Genomic DNA, 19,449 nt, shown 5'->3' on the forward strand with positions numbered 1-19,449 from the left:
CATTTATAAACAAGTATTTATGTGTATAAAGCATCTGTTTTGTGACAAGTGCTTCTCATATGATATGTAAACGCAGGGGCGTCACCCTCACTTTTAGAGACAGACCATTTAGAAACAGGTGACTAATAATTATATGAACGTATGATCTCATATAGCCGTCCCCCCCCACTTTTAAAATGTTCGCTACTCCCCTGTGTGAATGCCCCATACAGCTTTACTGTAGACATTTTCTCGAGCGAAAATGACTTTGACTGAAACTTTCTGTCGTACACCATGCTCACCAAAAGAGTACCATTGGTACCTTTTTAGCAGTGGAAACGCAAGCCTGATAAAGGTGACCCGTACCGACCCGTCCCGTACTGTACTGTACCATTCAGTGGAAACAGGCAAATACAGACCTTTCCAGAAAATTGCCGGTAATTTTCCGGAAAGGTCTGTATGTGTGAAAGGGGCTAATGTGTAATGTGCTAGCAAAATAAACATTGTAAATGTTGATTCCACATGGACAAAACTTTGACATTTTCCACAAATGGAGTGTTTATGCTTTACAAAATATACTTGTTTTGTTTCAACTGAGAGTGCGATTGCTTTCATGGTGTTGAGCCTATTCTGTATGTATTAAAGAGATAGTTCATGCCAAAATAAAATTCTGTCATCTTTTACTCACTCTCAGATCTTTCATTCATCTTTGGAAAAGAAATGCAGCCATCATATTAGAGTTTCTGATGAGGTTTGTTCTTGTGTGTAAAGCAGGTATATGGTTGATTTTCTGTTCTATGTCAAGCTGCTTTGACACAATCTACATTGTAAAAATTGCTATAGAAACAAATATGAATTGAATTCCCCTTAGTCGGTCACTCCGAGTTAAGTCATAACGACATATTAGGAGAATCCTCTAATGTTGTTTTGACGTAACATCTCAATTCCCGCCTTCAGGGAATGAGGATTCCATCAATAATTGAGACATATATATTTACTGATCAATATTATTTGTAAATAATAAAAGCCCAAATTAAATCTCTTCATCATATGGAGTGATTGTGTGTCTGGGGAAGACTTGGATTAAACCACTTCCCAGCAGGCACACAACATCATAAGACGTTAATATTAGGTTAAGTCATGACGTCAGGAGACCAAAATTAAAGGTGCAGTAGGTGACTGTCTTCAGAAACATTTTTTGTTGTGCTGGTTGAAAGTCTCTTTCCATTCCAATAGTAAAGATTAAAGTAAATGATCTAAATATATTTATATGTATTTTTATATTTTGGGTAAGGCATAAAACTAAAAATATTTATCCAATTAAATAGTGTCAGACCGACATCTCTCATAATTCCGATAAGTAGCCCAAACTGTCTGTCAGCAAATGCAGATTTGAACTATTGAAGGACTGTGGTTTAGAGATTTATGCTAACAGGTTACCATTGTGGAAGATCGTCTACCCCAACAAACACACAACATTGCCTCAACGTAGCGACCTTCCTACAATGTTGTACCAATCTTGTAAAAAGGTTGAGGATCTACGATGTTGCTGAAGGTTGTCAAAACGGTGTCATAATGTTGCCATTTAAACGGCCGTTGCTTTAGGTTGTGCTTAGGCAGCATAGACGACCACCTGTACAACATTTACTCGTCATCAATGAATCAGTTTAAATTTCAACATACCTTTCGGCATCTCATTCAACAACGACTGAGGAGACGTGAGTATTGCTTTATGTCTTCTTGCTAAATAAGTCATCAGTGGTCATTTGTGTAGTCCTGTTGTGTCAAGCTCTGATCTGTCCTCTCTTGTTCACTGCCTATTCTGACTTGTGGCTGCTGTGGATCCATCTCTGAAACTGGATTCTCCATACTACATCTGGCCTTCGGCTGCGCTCTACGGGCTGCTGTATTCTCTAGTCCAGTACTTCGATACCTAGAGTAAGTAAATTATTTAATGTAATCTAAACCTCATTTTATACTGTTTGCTTACATTTATATCTGTACTGTTTGTATTAAATATTGTGAAGTGTATAATAAAAAAGTTTGATTAAATTCATTTGTGTGGCATTTTTACACTTAAAAGTTTACATTTGAAGTTATTAAATTAAAAGGGAAAAATGAATTAACAATATTTAAAATTATTACTGCTTATCCTGCATTCTGGGCAGTATTGATAAACTGCCAGGAAAAACATTAATACATGTAGTAAGAACGTCATCTCACGGTTGCTGAATGTCACACAACAACGTTGCTACAGCCTTCTCACGTCTTACATTTCTCCGTTGTAACAATGTAGCGAGCACGTAAGTGGTGACTTTGCCTTTGAAAAATGACAATGTTGTACAGACATTGCTACAATGTAGATGTGTTTGTTGGGACTGCACCTTTAAATGTCTAGCCAGCATCTAAGGACAATGTCCTTACAACCATTTTGACATACAATAATGACGCCAAATTATGTTGATATTTAGTTGATTTTAGGTTGCGTTGGAAAGTGACCAAAATCCAACATCTGACAGATGTCATAGTGGTAACGTCCACACAACGTCAAGGTGTAACATGATTAGACGTTGATATTTGGTTGATTTTAGGTTGGACATTGGACACTGACGTCGGCCTGATGTCAACCCGATTTTCATTTCCAGACAAAATGTACAACGTCAATATGACATCATGTTGACGTCCTGTGCCTGCAGCCTACAGGGTTAATTCGTGTGGAATTATTTTCTACTGGACATTTCAATCCGTCAGAGTTTGAGGTAAGTAAACTTTCAATGGAGCAACAGAAATTTTTCAGATATTCTTACAAACACTTTCATTGTGTTCTGAACATGTTTGTATAGCAACATGAGGAGAAAGCAAACGAAGACAGAATTTTCATTTTAAAATTTTCAATTTTCACCCTTTAACTCCCATATAGCCTACTCTCGAGTCATTATTTTAGAAGAGGCCACACTTAAGAGAAGCACTGCACAAATACACACACCGTGGTTGTATCGTACATCCTCTCCTCGCTGGCTCTAGTCTATCGTGCCGTATTCCTCCGGGACGTTTGCACGACATTTCAACAGCCGCTCGCTGATGTTACATAATGCAAATTCAGAGATCACAACGTCGCATCATCCACAACAACACAATCGTTATTAATCTAAACCCCGGTTTCCTCTCACAATAAAAGAGCTGCTTCAATCAGATCACGCTGCCTTATCCTAAAAATATAATAATCCGCGTATTTATGCTAGACAAGCATTGACGCACATATATAAACACACCACCGACTGCTCTCCATTGCCATAACATATGCATGCTGCATAATTTCAGTGCTTCATCGATGGCTCATGTTGCTAGAAGAACTATGCAGCATTTCTCCCATAGGCCGTTTGGAGATGTTTCGTTACATAACACTGACTGTGAGTGTGTGTGTGCGTGTGTGTACCATATTCGCAGCAGTGACCGTGTCGAGGCTGTTACAGTAACAGTGTGCGGATACTTGTGCAACACAGCATGTCACACCCGACCGCCAAGTCTGGGCTATACGGTCCTGTCCTTCACCCGGAGAGCTGAATTATAGCGCGCCACAGGCCGTGAACGTGTCCTTATCTGCGGTGGACATGCTATAGAGATCACACCGTGCAGACATTCCAACGCACCAGTCACCATCGCCTTGTTTTATAGAGGCAAACATCCGATCAGATGGACATCCTTAAAGACTCGCGCATGACATCTATTAACACCGCCGGCTGTTGTTTGGCTTGTTATTTCACATTATTTTCGGGGGAGCGTTCGACCTTTAGAGAAACATAACAGCTAAGATGCGGAGGTTTAATCTTGAATATATATACATCGTTGGTGTGAATGGAGAGAGAGGGGTGTTGCATTTTTTTTCTTCACCATGTCAAAACTCAGGGCTAACGCTGCGTTAAAGCCGTCCACAAGCACGCATACGAATGTCCTCTGTAAAAGGCAAACCGCTTGTATAACGTTTGTCCATTTGTAAGCGGGCGTACATAAAACATGACTGATCACCCAAGAAAAAAGCTCTGACTCACCGTGGACATCTCTGCGTTTCGGGCGCTTCGGCGGCAGCGGCGGCGGCTCGAGAGCGCGCGGTGCTTCGGTAGCTCGGTGTCCTTGTTATCGGTCGGGCGATGTGTTTTATGCAGGCATCGAGGACGAGGGGACAGAGGGCCACAGACGGTGAAGCTCTGCCTTGCTTGTGCTCCCGTCGTTTCCCAGCCTCTCCCCCTTCACACAGACGCGGTGCCAGTCTCAGTCTCCACGCGTCTCAACACTCCCCCTAAAGGCCTGCGAACATGCAGCTCCGCACAGCCAGCTGATTTCACCTGTCCTCCTCCTTCCTCCTCCTCCTCCTCCTCCTCCTCTTGGTGCTTTTCTGCTCTCATGTGGAGAGAAAGAGCCACAAAGGTGGACGTGGAGAATAATTCTAATACACTCAAACAGGTTATCTATCTATCTATCTATCTATCTATCTATCTATCTATCTATCTATCTATCTATCTATCTATCTATCTATCTATCTATCTATCTATCTATCTATCTATCTATCTATCTATCTATCTATCTATCTATCTATCTGTCCCTCCCTCCCTCCCTCCGTCCATCCATCCATCCATCCATCTATCTACTGTATCTATTTATATATCTAACTTATAAATAATAAAAAACTTTAATAAATTAAAGTAAAAAAAAACATTTGTTGTCTTGACTTTTTTACAGTTTATCTATTGAAATTACTTTATCTAACAAAATCTATCATTGACTATTTAAAAACAACTTCATGTACTGTAGTTTGGGAATGTGTTTTTATGCTTATAATTTCTGTCTTATACACTCATGATATGTCCACTCACACCTACTGAAAGAGATTTAAAGTAGTTCACCCAAGAATGAAAATTCTGTCATTATTAACTCATCATCAAGTTGTTTAAACCTTTGAGATCTCTTTTTTCTTCTGCTGAACACAAAAGAAGATATTTTGAAGAATCTTGGAAACCTGTAAGCATCGACTTCCATTGAAAAACAAATATGTTTCCAAAAAAATTAAAAATAAATGAATATATATATATAATAAATGCATTAAATCCAAAGTTCAGTGCTTGTTAACATTAGTTAATGCACTGTGAGTTAACACGAACTAACAATGAATGGCTTTATTTTCATTACCTAATATAAACAATACAGATGAATAAATACTGTAATAAATGTATTTTTCATAATAGTAGATGCATTAGCTATTTACAGTTTTTCTCAGAGGCTTTGGTGCATTTCTCACAACACTATTTACATTTGCACAACAGTTAATGTATTTTTCAAAACAATTAGTCATCTGTGCACATCATAGTAGCAGTTTCTCATTCCTTCCAACAAATTGCAAATGCTTTTGGACATGCATCAATTGCTTTCATACAGCTCTCTGCTGTTTCATAGCATAATCATTTGCTTATGTCATGTCAGTCAAAATTAACTAAACTTGTGAATGCTGAATAGTCATTTTATATAAAACTAATAGTTGGCAAAATCTGTCTAGCTAATTTTATAAACATTTTAAAATCTTTTTTTCCTGAAAATGTCTTCTAAATGGAACAATTTCATGAATGATTTACAGACCTGTGTATGTTGTAGGTTCAGTTCCAATATGTACTGCAATATTGTTTACAGTAGTGCAGAGCTCTACCCAAAGGAAGTTTATGTTTGTTGTAAATATGGGTGAATTTATTCTTTTGCACAATGCTGTGAATAAATTAGATTTGCAAAGAGTAAAAATGTAAAACATATCGCTGGTTCGAGCTTAAGCTGGGTCAGTTGGCGTTTCTGTGTGGAGTTTGCATGTTCTTTGCATGTTCTCCCTGACACTGACACTTTCATTGACATAAATACTTGTTTTTTAGGAATGAGCTATCCTTTTTGAGCAAATGACACGCTTTTGCAGGTTATCAACTAGGTTTTGCAGTTTGTACTAAATGTTTTGAGAAATGCATTAACTGTTGTGCAAATGTAAATAGTGTTGTGAGAAATGCACCAAGGCCACTGAGAAAAACTGTAACTAATGAAACCTTATAGTAAAGTGTCAACAATATTTCACAGTATTACTATGTTATGATCAAATAAACACAGGTTCTGTGACCAAATGATCTAAAAGTGGACTTCTCTGAATTATAACCTGCTGTTATCATTCCAAGTAAGCGATGCCATATCTTTGTTGTCGACAACATCGACTGCAGGTCAAACTGCTGCAGTGACTCAAACTGAATGCCATACTGAATTATGCAACAACTACTGTATATAGCAGTCTCATTTGAGTTCAGCCATTCCCAGTTTACCTAATCAACAAGTTACCTAAGATATAACTCTTCACATAAACAGCTTTTATGGAAGAAATATTATAGAGGCAATGAGGTCTTATCTCACGCATTTGGGAATTGAAGTTGCATACTGTTTGTGCTGAACTATTCTGCTCAGTGGAAACGAGCCATGTGTAGTATCTAATAAATGAGTGCTTGCATCTAATGAATAACTACTAGTATCTTTTAAAAGGTACATAAGGAATAAGTTCTAGGCTTCTAGTAGCTTATGAATACACTGTACAATGGTCCCTCACTAAAACGCTGTTCACCTTTTATGGCCTCGCAGTTTGGCGAATTTTTTTGTGTGCAAGTTGACATGCTATTTCCACAGCTCATTGTGTTCTGTGTCCTGATTAGCTGCAGACCATTCAGCTTCAGACCATTCCGTTCAGTTTGCCAAATTTACGTAAATATTCGATTGCTAGCAGTGTGACTCTGAAGTGCTGTACTGTGTGTTTGCAAGTTTTCTCCCCAACAAACCCCATAATGTCGACGAAACATTCTACACCGTTAAAGGCACCTGTAGTAGCACCCAAAAGGCAGAAGAAGATGCTAACCATCGCACAAAAAGCTGGACTTCTGGACATGCTGAAGAAAGGTAGAAGTAATGTGGTTGTAGGGCGCCAATATGGAAGAAATGAATCTTTGGTTCATTACATTCAGTTTCACAGCCTTAAAACATCTATAATAACAATAAAAAAATAAATAAAGCTGATTAATTCGCAGATTTCGACTATTGCGGGATTTCTTTTAGAATGTAACTCCCGAGATTAACAAGGGATCACTGTAAAAACAAATTCATAAATGGCAGCTGTGGCTGCCAGAATTAAAAATACAGTAGAAACCATAAAATAAATTTCAACATTTTACAGTAAACAACTGTATTCCGTTCATTTATTTTTATTAGATGTAACATAAAACTGTACTACAAATATAAAGATCCATAGTAATGTCAACAAAAAAAGCATAAAAAGTTAAGTGTCATGTAGGGAATTTGGTGAAAGGGATTTTACGGTTATTTACTGTATATATTAAGGAAATTTACTGTTAACCAGGTTATTTATTTTTACTGCAGCATTCAAACATCTTTTATTACCATTGAAATCATGGTCATTTTTTACAGTGTAAGTACTAAAACTTAAGGGAAAAGATACCAGTGGCTAAAATACTAGTGATACTATAGTAAAAAAGACAGTAAAAAAGGCAGTTTTACAGCATAAAGGTTAAAATGGCTTGCCATACAAATCTGTTTCGTTTTTAACACAACACACCCATTGCTTAAGAAGTGCAGGAGGATGTATGTCTTGCAAGCATTAAATGATGTGTCCTGAACACACATTTGGACACAAACGCAAGCGGTTTGTTTCTCATTTGCACAAAAGCTTGGAATGGTTTCTGTCTGCTGTGTTTACACAATTGTAATTCAGTGCTGCTGTTCGCTGGTTGCTGCTTTGCTGCAGACATGAAAAAGGGTAAAGTAAATACAGGATTATTTGTCTAATGCTCAGCTGACAAATAGGTCTGGATAGACTGCCAGATCTCTGCCCTTCATAGGTTCCTCATCGCCTTAAGGTAGGGCTGTGCTCTCTGTGTTATTTAAACCTGCGCTGGCGTTTTTTTGATTCAGACCACAATGGGGAAATACTGTAATCTAGCTCCTGTAATGGTGAATACTTAATGTGATACACCTTTTACAGCTTTTCTGCTTTGGATATAACTGTGTTACTTAACTCTATAAAGCCTAATATATAATCATAATTGACAAAATATGTTTATAAATTGATCCAAATGATAATTCTGTCATCTGAATGAACATTTTCAGAAACTAAAGTGCTTTTTGAAATTAACAGTTGGATGTGCCAAAACTGTCTTTAGTTAAACAAAGAGAAAACTGAACCCATTACATTTGGCAACAGAGATAAAAAACAAAAAAACAAAAAATAAGGTCAAGAATCTTGGCGTTATTCTGGAGTAAGATCTGAGTTTCAGTAGTCATGTCAAAGTAGTTAGTTAATCAGCACACTATCATCTCAAAAACATTGCAAGAATCTGATGCTTTGTTTCCAGTGAAGACTTCGAGAAACTTGTTCATGCTTTTATCACCAGCAGGGTGGATTACTGTAACGGCCTCTTCACGGGCCTTCCCATAAAGACAGTCCGCAGTTACAGCTCATCCAGAATAGTGCGGCCAGGATTCTAACCAGAACCAGAAAATCAGAGCACATCACACCTATCCTCAGGTCTTTACACTGGCTCCCAGAAACATTCAGAATAGATTTTAAAGTATTATTACTTGTCTATAAATCACTAAATGGCCTAGGACCTCAATATATTACAGATGTGCTCACTGAATACAAACCTAACAGATCACTCTATAGAATCATAAAAACTCCAAGAGTTCAGTCAAAGCAAAGTGAATCGGCCTTCAGCTACTACGCCCCTCACTGCTGGAATCAGCTGCCAGAAATGATCAGATGTGCTCCAATATTAGGCACATTCAAATCAAGACTGAAAACACATCTGTTTAGCTGTGCCTTTACTGAATGAGAACTGTGCTACGTCCAACAGATCGCACTATTGTGTCTTTATTTTCCTTTTCATTCTTTTAAAACCTGTTTTAACACATTTTAATCCATTTTTAAAATTTGTTTTTATTTTCTTATTCTTGTCTCTTTTATTCCTGTTTATGTAAAGCACTTTGAATTGCCACTGTGTATGAAATGTGCTATATAAATAAATTTGCCTTGCCTTGACTTGCCTTTTGGTATAATTATAATAGATTCCTGTTTAAAGGGGACCTACTACGCAAAAACACTTTTATAAGGGGTTTAAACACAGTTGTGTGGCAACTGAGTGTGAATTCAGCCAGCCTATAGTGGTAAAAATGTATTAATTGCTATCCTGCTATCAGTTACACATCAATTGTCAACACTGACTGTGTAATTTCACTGTCTCACCATTACTGGCTGTCAGACGAGGTAACATTCACTTGATTGACAGGCTAATTTTGCTTTATTGTGACGGTGTACACAGGAAGGAAGAGCCTATGGACATAACATTGAAAAGAAAGCTTATGTTATAAATCTTAATAATATTTGAACGTCCATATTCATCGAAGCATACTTACTAAACAGAAACTATATATATATATATATATATATATATATATATATATATATATATATATATATATATATATATATATATATATATATATACATGAGCAATATTACATGAGCGTGCGTTGGCTCAAGGCCGCAGGCTGAGTGCCTTAGTGCACCCACCAATGCTGATATACAGCCATTTTGCATTGCTACTCGTGTGATATTGCGTTTATACAATAATTCTACGGCCTAATTGTGTATATAAAAAAGAAAATCAAACACAAACCATTTTGTATGAGAAACTACTTTCTTCCGCTCCTCGTGCACATCTGCAGCTGACGTCAGAACAGCAGAAACCATTGCCAGTTCACAAACATAATTTTAGAGCTATTTAAATGATTCTTTAATGTAACGTCTAAAGTGATGACAAAACAGGTGATTTTTGCTCATATTTTAAGATTATAAGGCTGAATGGCATGAAATGCCATTAATCTACAGAGGTTTTCCAGTATATCACTTTTGCAATTGGGATTTCACAATAATCCCGAAAAAGGAGAGCAAAGCAAACACTACTAGTTTCTGTGGTATAAATACAGCACTACAAAATATAAAAGAAAGAGATTTAAACCTGATGTAAAATTATTAGTTCAGCTGTAGTTTGAAATTTTCAATGAGAAAATGCAGTTTTTCTACTCTAAGGACTTATTATGTGGTCTCTGTCGCCATCTTGTGGCGGCATGTCAACCATCACTTTCTTTGGTCTGACTGATGGATTTGGTCTTTGACATACTGATGGCGACAATGCACTGAATCCGATGATCCGAAATTATAATTATTTTAAATATTTAAATATATATTTAAAATAATTTATAAAATATATTTAATATATAAATAGGCACTATCTTTATGAATAAACTGCATTGTTGCAATCTAAACAACCACATTCTCAACTAAAAAAAGCCTCAAAAGTACATTATGTTGTCCAACAGCAGCAATATTTGTCAAACTGTAGTGTCATCCAATCAGATTCAAGATATACCATATATATATATATATATATATATATATATATATATATATATATATATATATATATATATATATATATATATATATATATATATATATATATATATATATAAAGCTATTAAAGCTATTAAAAATTATTGTAAACCCACAAGGCCTATACTCTATTTAACATTCATACCTATTCTTTATAAAATGCTTTCTTTTTCTTTTCTTTTTTCCTTTTTTTTTGGAGCATTAATAAACAAATAAAAAAGAGACCATGGACATGAACACAACACTTTAGAATAATTCCAGTTATACCAGCTTCACGCAGAACATCAGCATTCACAGCTAATTAAGATTATTTGCTAAAACTAAGACTAAAACTATTGGTCAGAAAACATTTTGTCAAGTGAAATAAAATAAAAAATATTCACAATGAACGAAAGTAATGAACTAGATATGAAACTAACAACAGTCACTAAAAACGAACTGAACTAAAAAAAAAATATCACAAAACCTAATCGTTTTCAGGGACTCTATGATGGAAAGTTTTGATATATACCTCTAGATGGCGCTTTTACACATCAATCAAGCACATGATAATTTACCAAAAACATTTTGAAAATTTCTCATTTCTTGCACTGCCAAAAAAAGTTAAACTACACTTTAAAAAAATCTAATTGATCAATTAGTCATGACAGCATATGTTTTAGCTTATTGTGACTTATTAAACTAAGTTAATCATGTACTAACTTAATTTTATCAATTACGCCAGCTGTTTTCAGTCAGTTTAACATAATATAAGTGCGATGACTCGTTAATCTGATTCAGCTTAAAAATGTAAGGATTTTTTTATAGTATAGGCATGTTTAACTACATATATTATATATTACATATATGCAATACTTAACTTTTTTTAAAGTTGCATTTTTATGGTTTTTGGTTTAGTGTCTTTTCAGACACTATTTTGAGGTTTGCACAAGAGAAAAAGTAATCTGTGCCTACATTAAACTTTGCTCTGGTTGACGCTGGATGTGTTTTATTAGCTTTTTAAATTAGTTTCATTAGAATTACTAAAATTAATCTGAAACAAAATGTTCACAAAAGCGAAACTAATAAAAACATTAATGAAACAAACTAAAACTAAACTGAAATTTAGAGCAAATGTAAAAATAGTATCAAAACTAGTCTAAAATACTAAAACTATAATAACCTTGCTACTTGTTCAGTCATATTGTCAAATGCTTTAGTTGAAAGTTTATGAAAAGGTTATAGCAGTCTATAAGCAATTGTTTCAAAAAAGTTCAGTCAGGTTTCTATCAGGACTCTGGGCTGCCATTTCATTATTTCATTGTTTTCAGCTACAAGGAACTGCTTTACCTTTTTTTCTTTTTTAGTTCATTGTCCTTCATGAAGATTTTGGCTGATTGTTTGATGAACACAGGGAAGAAAACACATATCAAAATATCTAAATGGGAGGAAGTGCTATTGTTCCTAATATTAGGAGCTACAGTATATGTGACTAGCAAGTGTTTAGCAATTCAACAAACGTGAAGTTAACATGGTGACATTTTAAAGTGCAATATTGCTAGTTCATCTTTTTCCTGACATTGAATCCTGCACTTCTTGTGTCTAACAAATAAGCAGTTCCTAAAAATAATAATAATAATAAATTATCATGTTTTCGCATCTACCACATATCATAACATATTATCATCATATCTATCAGCTATCATATATTAATAATGGGTAGGGATTTATAACAAATAAGCAGCATCTACTGATAACTAATAGTAACTAATACTTGTATCTTAAAACAGTAAGTGCTAGTAGTTAATGAATAATGCCTGGTATATTAAAAAATTGCAATAATTAGTAAAGTATAATGCATATGAACTGGCATAAAAAAATGAATGTGCCATACTGTATTGATTTAATAAGTTAAATTGTTCTTCGATATCTAAATAGGTACAGTATGTGTCATCGATAAGGTAAACAAATCTTCAGAAACAGTTTTATATGTGTATTTATATTACCCTATAATATACCTCTAGTATCAGAAGCTCCATATTGACCATATTTGGAACAGTCATGAATATTAATGAGCTTTATGTACTCTGAAAAACGTTGTACTTTTACTTGGCTATGTATGCTTACTTGTAGGTTTAGGGCTAGTACTTTATCTACTGTACATGAAGTGAGATGAGATAATGTTTAATAAAGTCTGTTGCTGTTTTTTCACTTCATTTAAATGATAGTAAGACCTGAGTGATACGATAGGATTCTTAAATCTACATGTGTATGTGTGTGAAATATACGCAGCAAATTTCCCAATAAACATGATCAATTAACAAAAGATACAGTTAAACATAACTTATCCCTCTTTGGGGAATAAATTATATAAATGTAATCTGTATATCCTGCATTTTGTGTCCTGATGCTCATGCGAACAGATGGCTCGTGGAGTCATTGCATAGCAATACAAAGAAAACATACTGGTGTGGCTGATTTCAAAATAAAAGTCACACATACACAGTAAGTTAACACAGCCTGGGGTGTGCATCACCCTCACTTTTAGAGGCAGACCATTCAGAAACAGGTGATTAGGAATGTAAACTTTTGGATTTCATAAAGCTGTCCCACCCAATTTTAAAATGCCCACTACTCCCCTGCACACTGGGACGCTTTTCGTTAGCATTTATCATCAGCATTTTTTAAGATGTTTTTCCACATTTAAACCCAAGCAATTTTCACTGGTGTCGAGCAGAAGAGTATGCAAAATCACTCCTTAGATGACGCTACATAACTTTAAGCTTCTGACACCCGCTTGTAACACAGAAGAAGAAGAGAAAAAAGTTAACACGCTTGTTGTTAAAAGTACTGGCAATTCGAATAAGCATAGATGGTTCAAGTAGCAGCTCCAGCTCTAGCGATGAAGAAATAATTATTGTTCTTCAGTGCAATAAGCAGCTTCACGTCCATATAGCCTCTGGGCATCTCTTCAATGTGAGCTCGTTTTGCGCTTGAGCACCTCCAAGTGCTGTTTACTGTAACTTCAGCAGCTCTGTGCACGTGAACAAAAGTGCCAATCTGATTGGTGGAGAAGGTTTTGACACGGCGTGTCAAAAAAAATGACGTTTTTACGCCTGCCGTTTTGCGTGTTGGTGTGAACAATCACATTGGCGCCCTTTAATTAGACACGAGGCATTAAATGTCGACGAAAAACGTGAGCAAGAAGCGTCCCGATGTAAACGGGCCTTATGGCTCATGGTATGGCCATTTTCATATACTCTTCTCTTATGATACGACTATGCATAGGTATACCCAGATTTTTTTTATAGTGCACCTTTAAAAAGGTGTTAGTTCCTAAAGATTAAGCACAAGTAGCTAGTTAATAACTTAAAAATTATTGTTCGTATGAAAAAAATACTAGTATTTTTAGATTAAATGCTAAAACGGCTTGCCATACCCAATTGATACTGTTAAAAATATATATATAAATGATAAATAATTTTTGCTAAATATATATTTTTGTAAACTTTAGGCTATACACTTTTTAATCAAACGTTTTTCGCATGCACAGCTATTGTGTGAAATTATTTTATTGGTGTTTAATTAGTATGAGTTTGAGATTATTATTTTATTAGTTTTACATTTTATTAAAGAGAAACGTTTGAAGGTAAATGCTTGGAATTTGCACTGTTTTGATATCAGTTTTCCTCTCCCCGGTGCAATGTGTTTAGGGATTATGAAAGTGCTTAAGATCTGCTGTCATACAGTAAATGTCACAATGGCTTTTAGCAATTTAGAGGGTGTGAGTTTATGATGAAAAACCACACCTTGGAGTTTCGATGTAGTTATAGTTACTTATAGATTCCTCCCACTGAGCCAAGTTCTCTTCAGAGCTGTAATTATAAACTTCCCTTAGAATTTTTTTTAACTTCCCATTTCCGTGTTGACATAACTCATAAATCTGCATTGGCCGTAAAACTAGCAAACGATGCTAGAAAAGCCAAAGCACATGTGCTAAAGTAATGCTCGTAAATTTATAGGTAATAATTATGCAATGGCAATGTTGATAGATATAATTATAGATATATTAAGGCACCTTATTATGAAAACACTTCCACGGTCTTGTCCTCGTCTAATTTTTACAGCATTTGCTCCAAAGCCCCGGAAGAGGGCACTATAGTTTACTGCTTTTTCAGAGAAGAATCCCGTAATATGTAGTGTCAGCTGTAGATTATTTACGACCACAATTATGTTTCAGATTCTCCACAGTATCGTTTTCATGTCTCTTTCTACGTGCCTTAAGATAGGGGACTACATTTAAAGCTTATACCAGTGTACAGAAGAGGGTATGTATGAAAGAGTATATCAAAAAGAAAAGAAAAGAGGATAAAACAACTCGGTTGAACTTTTTTCTAGTCAATTTCTTCGTCGATAATTATATATTTTTTAAATACACGTATAGTTTGTTTACATGGTTTTAGGGGCACAGGGGCCTAAAACTAACTTGGATTCTATATGACTAACCAGACTATCTAAACAAACTATTAATAAAATGTTCATTAAATATCCGCATTAGCCAAGTCATTATTTAAAGAAAGACCTAACTGTTAATACACAGAACCAAAACAAGAACAACAACCGGTCAAAACAAAAAGAAATAAGAGTAATAACAAAAGAAAAAAATCTATAGTCAGAGGAAAACAATAAAAACAGAAATATCTAAAAATAAATAAAACTACATTTTGGCAAGCTGATTACTTTTCCTGAATTCTCAGAAAAAGTATACAGAATACTCACAATTTTTTTTACAATTGCAAAAAATGTGCAGTTGGTATATAAAGAAGATAACAATAAATCAAATATGTGAATCTGATTTGTAAATAAAAAATCACTTTAAAAGTATTTATAAATACATTCACTGGCCAATTTATTAGGTACGCCTGTCCAACTCCTCGTTAAAGCAAATTTCTAATCAACCAATCAAATGGCAGCAACTCAATGCAATTAGGCATGTAGACATGGTCAGGATGATCTGCTGCAGTTCAAACCGAGCATCAGAATGGGGGAAAAAAGGTGATTTAAGTGACTTTGAATGTGGCATGGGTGTTGATGCCAGACAGGCTGCTCTGAGTATTTCAGAAACTGCTGATCTACTGGGATTTTCATGCACAACCATCTCTAGGGTTTACAGAGAATTGTTAGAAGAAGAGAAAATATCCAGTGAGCGGCAGTTCTGTTGGGCGCAAATGTCTTGTTGATGCCAGAGGTCAGAGGAGAATGGTCAGACTGGTTCAAGCTGATAGAAATGCAACAGTAACTCAAATAACCACTCGTTACAACCGAGGTATGCAGAAGAGCATCTCTGAACGCATAACACATCCAACCTTGAGGCAGCAGAAGACTACATCAGCAGAAGACCACACCGGGTGCCACTCCTGTCAGCTAAGAACAGGAAACTGAGGCTACAAACCGCACAGGCTCACCAAAATTGGATAATAGAAGATTGGAAAAATGTTGCCTGGTCTGATGAGTCTCGATTTCTTCTGCGACATTTGTATGGTAGGGTCAGAATTTGGCATCAACAACATGAATGCATGGATCCATCCTGCCTTGTATCTACGGTTCCGGCTGGTGCTGGTGGTGGTGTAATGGTGTGGGGAATATTTTCTTAGCACATTTTGGGCCCATTAGTACCAATTGAGCATCGTGTCAAAGCCACAGCCTACCTGAGTATTGTTGCTGACCATGTCCAACCCTTTATGACCACAGTTTACCCATCTTCTGATGGCTACTTCCAGCAGGATAATGTCATTAAGTGTAAATCATCTCAGACTGGTTTCTTGAACATGACAATGAGTTCACTGTACTCAAATGGCCTCCACAGTCACCAGATCACCAGGTTAAATTCCAGCAATCACATCTGCTTATTTACCGTAAATTGTACAAATTTGTAAATTTTATTTTAACATGATTTTTTTTTTCTTATTTGTTAATATATGTGTGAAAGACCAAACTCAGGCGACTCAGTGGTTACCACTGTCACCTTACCAATAGTATCTGGATGCAGCCTTTATGATGCAAGCTGAGATTGCATCACTCAATGGAGTGAGTGACGTCACTGTAACGGGTAGGGTTAGGGTTAGGTGAGCGCATTAAAAAGCATTGGATGCACAGATTGCACTGCACCAGGTCTGCATCCAGACCCCTCTCCACCTTACAGCAAGAAGGTTGAAGGTTCAATCCTTGATGTTTATGTGTGGAGTTAGCATGTTCTTCCCATGTTCGCCTGGGTTTCCTCCGGGTGCTTCGGTTTCCCCCATAGTCCAAAGACAAGCACTATAGGTGAACTAAATAAACTAAATTGGCCATCGTGTATGTGTGTGTGAATGAGTTTCTGTGCAACAGGAAGGGCATGCACTGTGTAAAGCATATGCTGGATAAGTTGGTGGTTCATTGCACTGTGGCGACCCCTGATGAATAAAGTAACTAAGCTGAAGGAAAATGAACGAATGAATAAAAAACCAAACTTAAATTAATTTTGCATAATGCTTTGATTTAAAAGATAATGATGGAATAGATTTTCTATTAATATATATTACAAACAAGGTGGTTATTAAATACATCACCAGTTTTTGAGAAACACAAAGTTGGGTATAATATGGACAAACCCAATGTTTGGGTAAATTACTAATAAATTAACCTAACTGTTCATATTTTACACAAATTTGTGTCGAAATGTCCAATCATGGGCATCACGGTGGTGCTGTGATTGGCAAGAAGGTCACTGGTACATACAAGAAGGTCACCGGTACATACATTAATTAAATAAATTACAATAAATACATAAAACTAAATAAATACAAATAAATTTATTAATTCAACTCAAATTTTAATCAGTTGGGAGAAGGTCGCTGATTCGAGTCCCAGCTGGGCCAGTTATTATTTTTATGTGGAGTTTGCATGTTCTTCCCGTGTTGGCGTGGGTTTCCTCCAGGTGCTCCGGTTTCCCCCAGAGTCCAAAGACATGCGGTGTAAGTGAATTGGATAAACAAAATTGGCCATAGTGTGTGAAAGAGTGTCTATGGGTGTTTCTCAGTACTGGGTTACGGCTGGAAGAGCATCCGCTGCATAAAACATATGCTGGAATAGTTGGCGGTTCTTTCCGCTATGGCAACCCCTAATAAATAAGGGACTAAGCTGAAGGAAAATTGACCTTTGTCATCTGTCTGGTTAACTAAGTCCAAAACCTCTGGGTTATTTTAAAGAAAATGTAGGTCAGACCCTCAAAATTATTTAAAATTTCATTCTTAACCTAACTGTTGGGTTCATCCATATTTGACCCAGATTTGATCGTTTATATATAACATCTGTGTTTATATTCATATTTAAAATATTTATGAATTTATTTTAAATACAGTTGAAGTAGAAATTATATTTTCCAAACAATGTTTAAAGAACAAGTAAAGTTTTCACACTAGTTCATTAATATTTTTGTATTGTACTGTATTTTGTATGGTACTGTATACAGTTCGAAGTAAACTTGTATAACTCCGCAGGTCCTACACCACACAAGCCACTCTGAGCTGAGATCGAACCAGCGACTTTCTGCATGTGAATCGGTTGCTCTACCAAGGAGGCTAAAGACCATGGCCTCTAGCATCGGTCGCTAGAGCACATGTAGAGGTCAGAGGAGTGAGGTTTACCTGCAAAGCACTTCACTAGCTGGCCACCGCTACACTCATCCCCCTAAACCTCACTCCCATCTGGGTCATGGCACCAATTTGTAGCGGACTTCGCCTCTCGCCACAAAGAATTCCTCGACACCACCAGCTCTGGTGGATCACATCTGCAATTTATTAAAGACAGGACAGTGATAATCACCATGTGTGTACGGGGCTTGACATTAACGCCCGTCAACTAGCCAAATGCAGGTAAATTTCAGTTGTGGCAGGTTAGATAACCACACCCAATTTGGCTGGTTAAAAATACATTTTCAATTGTAGTTTTCTTAAAAGCAGGGTTCGACAATGAAGATGCCCATCGAGAAGCAGAAAACAACTGTGACAAAAACAACTGTGTTTGCACAAGCAAAAGAAACAGGTGAATACCGAATGAGAAGATGATCAGGCGCGTGGAGAGGCTCTCAGTGTCTTCAGTGTCATGTGCACAGCTGATGTGATGCGCACAAGTGTTTATGCTTGCGCGCTTCTGTTTCCTTGCGCTAAACAACCTGGAAACGCAACTGATGCAGTCAGTTCCCTTTGAAATAGACTGGACAAAAGGCAATGCTTGAGAGTTTGAGATTCTTTAAAAAAATGTGGAAGCAGCAAAGGTTGCCACTTTCGCTTTAACCCTTATTTGAACAGATTATTAACAGGCCTAACGTTAACCGTGTGCACGTGATCATCCTTTCATTACTGCACAGAGTATGGTTTTTTATCTGCTTCCTTTTACAGTTATTTTTTTAATTCGTGGTTTAATTATCATCCATTGTCATCCAATAGCATTGCTTTAGGAGAATAACTTGCCATTTATGTATAGTGAACTGGTGATCTGGGATCTTTATAACCAGGACAGACTACTGTGCAAATTTATACATGACAATAATCATGGTGATTATTAATGTCAAGCCCATATTAGCCCCCCTGTTTATTTTTCCAAATTTCTGTTTAACAGAGAGAAGATTTTTTTTCAACGCATTAATAAACATAATAGTTTTAATAACTCATTTCTAATAACTGACCTTAAAAAGGTTTTTAAAAAATTAAAAACTGCTATTATTCTTGCCGAAATAAACCAAATAAGACTTTCTCCAAAAGAAAAAAATATTATCAGACATACTGTGAAAATTTCGTTGCTCTGTTAAACATCATTTGGGAAATATAAAAAAAAACTGATTTCAACTGTATATATATATTTTTTCTTTTTTCCCCTCCTTTAAATTGGCTAAAGATATGGAAGGCTAATATACAAAAGAC

General features: G+C 36.1%; 1 protein-coding gene across 1 annotated transcript in view; it reads right to left on the reverse strand.

Moving 5' to 3' along the window:
* The window catches only part of adcy6a (adenylate cyclase 6a), a 147,029-nt gene extending 142,777 nt beyond the window's left edge, over positions 1-4,252 (reverse strand). Inside the window, exon 1 of the mRNA XM_056448653.1 lies at positions 4,029-4,252. The gene's annotated coding sequence lies outside the window, so the exon portion shown is untranslated. The remainder of the gene's footprint in view (positions 1-4,028) is intronic.
* Positions 4,253-19,449: the final 15,197 nt, after the last annotated feature.

This window comes from Danio aesculapii, chromosome 23 (genome assembly GCF_903798145.1).
Source record: "Danio aesculapii chromosome 23, fDanAes4.1, whole genome shotgun sequence".
In the NCBI taxonomy this organism is placed as follows: domain Eukaryota; kingdom Metazoa; phylum Chordata; class Actinopteri; order Cypriniformes; family Danionidae; genus Danio; species Danio aesculapii.